This window comes from Macrotis lagotis, chromosome X (genome assembly GCF_037893015.1).
Source record: "Macrotis lagotis isolate mMagLag1 chromosome X, bilby.v1.9.chrom.fasta, whole genome shotgun sequence".
In the NCBI taxonomy this organism is placed as follows: domain Eukaryota; kingdom Metazoa; phylum Chordata; class Mammalia; order Peramelemorphia; family Peramelidae; genus Macrotis; species Macrotis lagotis.
Genome location: NC_133666.1, coordinates 242,070,881 through 242,079,919, shown reverse-complemented (window position 1 = coordinate 242,079,919; position 9,039 = coordinate 242,070,881).

Sequence of the window (9,039 nt, the reverse complement as noted above, 5' to 3'; positions counted from 1 at the left end):
TTTCAAATATCTTTTGCTGAATTTTTCATCCATGCCTTATTAAGTATGGCTGTTCCCTTATGCTCTGTCCTGTTTTCCTATATTGTACTTCTACATTTCATACTTCCATACTTGGTGATTTCCTCAGCTCCCAAGAATTCAGTTATCTATTCTGTGCAGATAACTCCCAGATTCATTTGTCTAACTCTAATTTCTCTCCTGCTCTCCACATCCACATTTCAATTGGCATCTTAAATTCAACATATCCAAAATTACATTAATTATCCTTTCCCTCAAACCTCCCCTTCTGAAATTCCTATTACTATTGAGGGTACCACTATCCTCCCAATTACCCAGGTTACCAAGATGACATTCTCAAGTTCTCACTCTCACTCCCTTATATTTAAGTGATTGTCAAGTCCTAGACATTCTACCTTCTTAACATCTCTCAGATATGCTTCTTTCTCCTCTGATACTGCTAGCTCCCTGAAACAGGCTTTCATCACTACATGCTACCACTATAGCAATAGTCTCTGGTTAGTCCCCTGCCTCGTCTCCCCTATTCCTGTCCATCCATGACTCATTATTAAAGTTGTCTTTCTAAAGCACAAGTCTGACTTTGCCACCTTTACTCAGTGAATGCTATAGCCTTCTTGTTATCTCCAAAATCATGTGTAAAATCTTCTTCTGGGTATTTCATATCCTTTATAAGCTGATTCCTTCCTACTTTTCCATTCTTATACCTTCCTTCCCTCCATATATTTGTGATCCAGTGTCACTGTCTTTACTTAATACCCATTTCCCTTGACTCTGGACATTTTCATTGGCTGCCCTTCTAAGATTAGAATTTTCTCCCTTTTCCATCTCCTAGATTTTTTGGTTAAAATTCCAGCTAAAATTTCATTTTCTACAATAGGTTTTCCTCATTTCCCCTTAATGCTAGTGCCTTAGCTCCAAGGTAATCTTCAATTTATCCTGTTTTTATCTCGTTATACCATCTATTAACCCTATCTATATCTTGTTTGTAGTTCATTGTATGTTGTCTTCCCCATTAGACTGAGTTTCTTGAGAGTAGGGATTTGTATTTTTGGCCTTTCTTTGTATCCCCAGTACACATAAGGTGCTTAATTAAATGCTTTATTTTAATAGAACAGAGGGCTTCCAAATGAGAAATAAGGGGAAGGAACTCATTTTCCCCCCCTCCAGATTCAGATGAGAATAAGGAAGAATAAGGAAGAAACAGACAACAGCCAAACTTTACATGAAATTAAAAACAATTTGAGAGGGTAGAAATGTATCAAAGTCAAGAGGGGAAAGATGGAGGAAAAAGTCTCAAACAAAACAAACTTTTGGATTCTGAAGGAAAAACTAAAAGGATGATGAGAAACATAGAAATAGAATATAAATGGGTGCCTATCAATTGGAAAATGGTTGGCCAATTGGTATTACATAATTGTCATGAGATTTTACTCTCAAGAAATGATAAAAATTTCAAAGAATCTTGGTTAGTATGAACTGATGCAGAAGGAAGGGCAGTTAGGTGGAAGTTTGAGTCCAGCCTCAGACACTTGACACTTATTAACTGATATGAAAGAGAAAGTGAGGCTGGCAACTTAGCACAGCATCCCCTCACTCAATTCCAATTCATGTGCTTGTCATGGCATCATCATGGTCTTTTTGGGGAGCAAACATCATCATTATCATCATCATCATCATCATCATCATGAGTGAAGTGAGTAGAATCAGCACAATTTTATACATGATTCAACACCTCCAAGAAAAATGACTTTGTAAGAAATTCTTAAGAATTCTGAATAATGCAACGAACTGAAAAACTATGATGAAGCATGTTACCTATCTCCTGACAGTGATAATGTACTCAAGGTACATGTGTGAATTCATTTTACTTGGTTATGTTTTAGGTTTTTTTCACTTTCCTCACAAACTCATTTTAAATTAAGGAATTTGGTTGGGGGAGGCAAGAAGAGTAGGAGTAAAGGGAGAGCACACACAAAAACAGAGGGCCACTGAAATATTTTTTTCCCAAATGCACAGAATAAAATTCAGGAGGAAACACAGGAGAATTTTGAAAATTATATAGAAGATATATATTTTATTTACAATGCAGGTTATATGAAATGGAAATTCTTTCTACTATGCATATAGTAAGGTGTTTTTTGTGTGCTGTGTATGTTCAAAAAAATTTAAATACAAAGCAGAAAAAAAGAAAGTCAGTTCTTCTAATCATTATTGTGACCTTTCTTCTCCTTTCCTTCTAAAAAGTTAAAGACACAATGATTTGTTCTGATCAGCCTCATGAGAGCCATTCCCCCCATCTCCCTTCCTCATACATACCAAATCACATGTATAGCTGATTTCTTGATCTTTTCACCAGGACTCTTCTTTTCCAAGTTCCTAGGATATCATTGTTAGATTTGGTTGAATATGTCTAATAAAATAGTTTTGTGTCAACTGGTTGAATTTTATACTTAGCATCAAACCTCAGACCTTTTTGGGGGGTAGGAGGCAGAAGGGAAATTCCCATGCAAATTAAAAACCTCAGACTTCCAGTTGGTAAATGATTAAATATCCAAATGATCCAAAATAATCAAACTGCTCTTCTAGATTAACCCAAGCTTATCTACCACCATCTCCTTTCAGTGGGGCCATTTCATTTAGCTCTTGGTTAACCACATTCAGAATGACTTAGATGACAGTCATTATCTCTTTATTAAAAATGAAATGAGATATTTGGGCAAGCCACTTAACCCCATTGCCTTGCAAAAACTAAAAAAAAAAAAAAAAAAAAAAAAAAGAGTAGGTATCCTTCAGATTGAGAATGAATCTGTAGTCTCCATGTTTCAATCCTAAAACCTCTGATACATGTTTTAGGGAATGACATTTAGAGACATTAACCATCTGTTATTCTGATACACTCTAAGGACTGTAGAACTATAGCAGCTGACTTACAACTAATATCTTCCAAAATCAACTATCCATCAAAATTGAATAAATTCATTCAGGGGAAAAAATGAAATAGAGGACTTTCAAACTTCCCTGATGAAACAACCAGAACTGAACAGAAAGTTTAGTCTTCAAATACAAGACTTAAGAGACACTATAAAAAGGTAAATAGTAAAGGCAAATCATAAGGCTCCTAATGATGATGAACTGCTTATATTCTTGCATGGGAGGATGATACTGATAACTCATGTGAACTTTCTCATTTATTAGGGTAGACAGAAAGAGCATATATGGAACATGGCACAGGGGAAAACAATTTGATGGGATAATTTATTTAAAAGATGGAGCTAATAGGTGATAGAAGAATGTACTGGAAGGGAAAGGGGAGGTAGAATGGGTTATTTCACATAAAAAAAGCAAGAAAAAGTTCTTGCAATGGAGTGGAAGAGGAGGGAGGTGAGGGGAGTGAACCTTACTCTCATCAGAATTGAGTATAGAAATCTATCTTACCCGAAAGGAAAGGGATAGGAGAAAGGGGTCAGGGAAGATGATAGAAGGGAGGGAAGATTGTAGGAGGGGGTAGTAAGATGCAAAACACTTGAGGAGGGAATGGGTGAAAGGAGAGAATGGGCATAGGGGGAATAGGATGGAGGGAAATATAATTAATAACAACAATTGTGGGGGGAAATATTGATACAAGTTTCTCTGACAAAGACCGTATTTCTCAGAGAACTGAATCAAATGTATAAAAAAATGGAAGCCCTTCATCAAATGATGATCAAGGGATATGAAGTTTTCAGATGAGGATATCAACGTTATCTATTCAAATTATTTATAAAATATGTTCTCACTATTGGCAGGAGAGATATGGACTGGAATAATTTCTGGGGTACTCCCTTATATCTATTAGATTGGCTTAGGATGGAAGGGGAGGATTACAGATGTTGGAGGGGATGTAGGAAGGATGAAATATTAATGCACTATTGAAAAACTTGTAAAGAGATTCAACAATTTGGTGAGGCAATTTGGAACTATGCCCAACTATAAACAATACCTACCTTTTGATTTAGCAATGCTTTCACCAGGTCTATATTCCAGAAGAGATGAAAAACAGAGGGGAAAAAGGCCTTATGTATTTAAGGATGTTTGTAGCAGCTTTTTTCTGGTGGCAGAGAAATGGAAATTGGAGCAATAACCATCAGTTGGAGAACGGCTGAAAAAATTGTGGAATATGATTAAGATGAAATGCTGTTCTGTTTATAAGAAATGATGAACAGGATGCTCTCAGTACAAAAAACTTGCATGAGCAGATGCAGTGGTCAAAATATTATCTATCTACACACACACACACACACACACACACACACACACACACAAATAGCAATATTGCATGATAATCATCTGTGAATGACCTGTTTTCTCAGCAATGCTGTAATCCAAGAACTATGAAGGATTTAGAGAATACTCTCCATCCCAGAGACAGAGCTGATGGTGTCTGAATACAGATTAAAGCTTGCCTTTTTTTTTACTTTATTTTTCTTAAGTTTTCTTTGGGGTGGGGGATGACTGTATGTTTACTTTTACCATGCACTATTGTGGTAATGTTTTTCATGACTACACATTTTTAAACTCTATCAAATAACTTGCTTTTTCAATGAGGATGATTGGAGTGGGAATTTGGCTTTGAAAGTTAAAGTTGAAACTTGTAAAAAAAATATAAAGTAAAAAAAAATAAATAATAGTCATACTGATTCTTCCAAGATACTTCTGTGGAGGGTTCAGGGTAAGTCATGAACCACCACGTGGAAGAAAGGGTGGTTTATCTTCTGCAAACACCTCCTGATTCCCTCAGTTGCTGATGTCCTTCCCTCTCCCCAGAAACAATGTTCTATTTATTCTTAAACTATGTATTTACTTGTGTACATGTTGTTCCTTCTCCCTCCCCTCACCCCAAAGGTAAGTTCTATGAGGGTGAGGGCGGTTTCAATTGTCTTTGGAGAGTTAGTAGGTGCTTGTTAAAGAGTTGAGAGGGCACCCACATTGGTGAAATTTAATAAGACCTTACATTTTTAGGCTTGCTAGGCATTTTCCTTGCAACCATTGTGAGATCAGTAATGTATTACTGTTTTCATTTTTTCTGATGAGTAAACTGAGGCAGAGATATGTATTTGAACTCCCAAGTTTGTTTTCTGACTCCTAAGTCTTTTTTTGGTTTCAATGTTACCTTTCTTATTTTCATTAACGATATTGCCCTGATTGATTCATAGTGAATGTAAATAGCAACAATTTCTATTTTAGCCAGAAAGTCTGAGCGACTTCCCCTCCCTGCCTGACGTTTTTTTTTTTTTGGGGGGGGGGACTATGCAAGTGGCCATTCTTTTGTTTCATTTCTTTTTTCTCTCTGTCCCAATTCCAGAACTGGGCACTGCCTCAGTCCAACTGAGACCCATAAAGACCCTAGTTTAAAAAGGTCAAGGTCTCCCACTATATCCAGGGCCATTTCCAGATATCCTCATCCATAATCTAGCCACTGGACCAAGATGGCTTTGGAAGAGAAAGTGAGGTTGGTGACTTAGTACAATCCTCCCTCACTTGCCTAAAAGTTTCTAGTCATTAACGTCTTTCAGATAAAAGTCTCTCCATTTTAACACAGTGTTAGTTCAAAAGCACACACAGAACTTAGTCACATTTCCAAGTCCCACTGGTTTAAACACTGGATTAAAATAGCCAACAACCTGCCAAACTTCTATCTAGGTGCTGTCCTTGGAGGTACTACTGAAAGGACAGATAGGCAAAACCTTTTTTTATGTGACTGCACTAAAGTACAGGTCAATGATGCTAACTTAAGTTTTAGTCATTCTTGAAAAAAACATTTCCAGGATTTCTGCTACAAATAAGAATCTAGAAAAACCTAGATATGTAACATCTAAATGTTTGATGAGATAACTCATTTTTTGAGTCATTACTGAATGTTAACATATTTACAGCCTTCTCCATAGACCTAAATTATTGTCTCCAATTTCAAATGTCTTAACATCCATTTGCTTATAATGTTTACCTAAAAATTAACTTTTTGGCAGTGAGTAATCATAAGGTCTTTTTTTTTTTTTTGGCAAGGCAATGGGCTTAAGTGACTTGCCCAAGGTTACACAACTAGGTAATTATTAAGGGACTAGATTTGAACTCAGATCCTCCTGACTCCAGGGCCAGTGCTCTATCCACTGCATTACCTGGTTTCCCTGTTATCAAGTCTTTGTTATTCTATTAGGTCTTCCTCTCTGCTCTACCCCTTTTCACAAAAAAGCTAAAAAAAGAAATTCTAATAGTGTGATTTTAATTTGTCAGTCATGTTGAAGTTGGTTTGATCATGATTGATTTTGAAAGCTTCTGCTTTTTAAGAGATGGAAATTTTTGAAAGGTAAATTATACATGTGAGTTTATAAAGTTGTGTGTTGTTACCAATAATGTCTCTAGAATAAGAAAATAAAGATACTTAAAAAAAATCTAGTTCATTCAATCCTTTTTTCTTGTGAAACAGGAATGAACCTGTAAAGTAAGGCTTGAATGTTCCTTTTAAAGTCAAATAGTTTGGGTATAAATATATGAGAAGCAGCCATCATGCCTTGTAAAATACAACATGGTGACCATTAAGACTGATTTGAAAGCCATTTCTACTGGATAAAAAGCATTTGCTTAATAATAGCCTTCTTTACTTTCTTTCTCTGCAAGGGTTTATGTGATTTTAGCATCTGGTACAGAATTTGCTTCTTTTAAACTTAAAAGGTTAAGTCCCATAACACTTCTCATCCACCCCCTACAAACATAGCTACACCAACGGTTTCCAAGGCACTGGGGAAAAAAAACAAAATAAAAATTTGCTGGTCAGATAGCTGAGTCACTCTTTTTCTTTGAGGAATCTGGAAGGTGATTCCGACCTAGGATTTCATTGATGGAGGTAACTTGAAATAAGGAAGCACCCTCCAACAATATAGACTGGCCAATGTCCTGAAATTTATAATCTCAATTGTGGGGGGCACTGATAGGTGTAATGACTTTCTCAAGAGTCTGAAAATCAGAGGAACTTCAACCAACTTAACTTCTAGCCTTCTATCCACTAGGTAATACTGTTATCTTTAAAAAAAAATCAATGCAGGGGCGGCTAGGTGGCATAGTGGATAAAGCACCGGCCTTGGAGTCAGGAGTACCTGGGTTCAAATCCGGTCTCAGACACTTAGTAATTACCTAGCTGTGTGGCCTTGGGCAAGCCACTTAACCCCATTTGCCTTGCAAAAAAATCTAAAAAAAAAAAAACACAAAACAAAAAAAATCAATGCACAGGCAAAAATCCTAATAAAACTTATTATATCCTTCAGATGTAAAAAATAAACATTTGAAATTGAAAAGCATATTGACATTATACCTACCTCTGTGTTATATTATTATCCACTTAGATGTATCTCCATATTTTTGTGTGATTTTGGTGCATAAAAAAATTCAATCAATCAATCAATCAATGCTCCCAAACTCCCCTTCTCTTTTTTGGGGTCATGATATAGCATGTTTTTTTAAAAAAACAGTAGTAACTGGCTGAGGAAGCCAACCAAAGGGATAAACTCAAACTATAAATACTCAGAAAAACTATCCTTACTAAAAATGTTTACATATTGGAATAATATTCTTTTTCTTTTATGGGGTGTATACAGTATCTTATTGTAAAATTGGGCATAGGTTCTGTGTCAAAATCATCTTCATTTCTCAGTATGAATTATAAGTAGTGACTCATCCTTTTGATATATCTTTGGATATGTGGTGTAACTGTTGTGATCACTTAAGAGTTTTTAAAAATAAAAGTACAAAGCATATACCATTTATAAATTATATATTACATGTTTATTAAGGGTGCAACTTTTATGTAAAATTTACATTATATGAAAAAAAATCAAAAATATTTACAAATTTTTGTAAGATAGATTTGTATTGTTCTAATTACAACCCAAAGTAGTAACAATCCACAAAAACTCAGATTCACTAAGAATTCTGTGTTTACAAATTCTTGGTTAAGACACAGCTACAAAGTATAGCACTGTATATAAAAGCAAGGACCAGCTTGCTAAATACATTTTTCAATGAATTTCTACTGGCATTTTCACACCATTAATGGGTTTTTAACAGTGAAAAATCAATATAAACTTGTATGGCTTCAAAATTGTAACCTGCACCCAATACAAATTTGTGTATAAACACATGGGACAAAGACTCTGGTAATTTAAATGTAATGAAACCTAACCATTCTACTAATTTAGAACTTTTAAGCAATACTTGATTTAAAAAAATATGGTAAGTAAAATAATGTCTGGATTCCAATAATAAAACTGCCTAAGTAAGCAGTATGACAACAAAGCAGATTCCAGTAAAAGAATGTAATTGGCATTTAAAATAGCACAAAAGGAGTTAGAAAGTCTATGTTATTTATGCTCACCATTTAGCAAAGATTAACATTTTGACAAATGATGGATGCGTATTGCTTTAGTCAAATCTATTTCAAAATTGTTCTAATAATGAATGCACAGAAAGAAGCACATATATTATTTAACAATAAAGTGTTTCATTTTTGCTGTACTTAGTGTGTAACAGGAATTTATATAAATGTCTAATAATATGGGTCTTAATTCCTGTAAAAGATAACTGACCAATTAGTGGTTTTATAAAAATTGCACACAATACATTATTGCTCCTACTATGTAAAATGAAGGACATTTGTTTTCAGCATTATGTATAATTTCATTTACATTTGTTTGTAAATCTGCTAGTTGTTGTGCTATCAAAGTTAGTAGCTTATTTTAAGAAATGTTAAGCAAATGCATCACTCCAAACACAATTTTTACTGTGTGGCAATTAACAATATACTAATTGAGCAATTTTTTTTTCCCATTTGTCCAAAATGAACACAAATGGCAGTACTTTTCCATCTGCCACCAGAGATAAGCCTTTCTAAAATGCTATTCCAAATAGTACATTTAGGCTCACCACACACCACCAATGAATACTTAAATCTCAAACAATGAACAAAAAGTTAAGTAAAATGTTAAATTTACA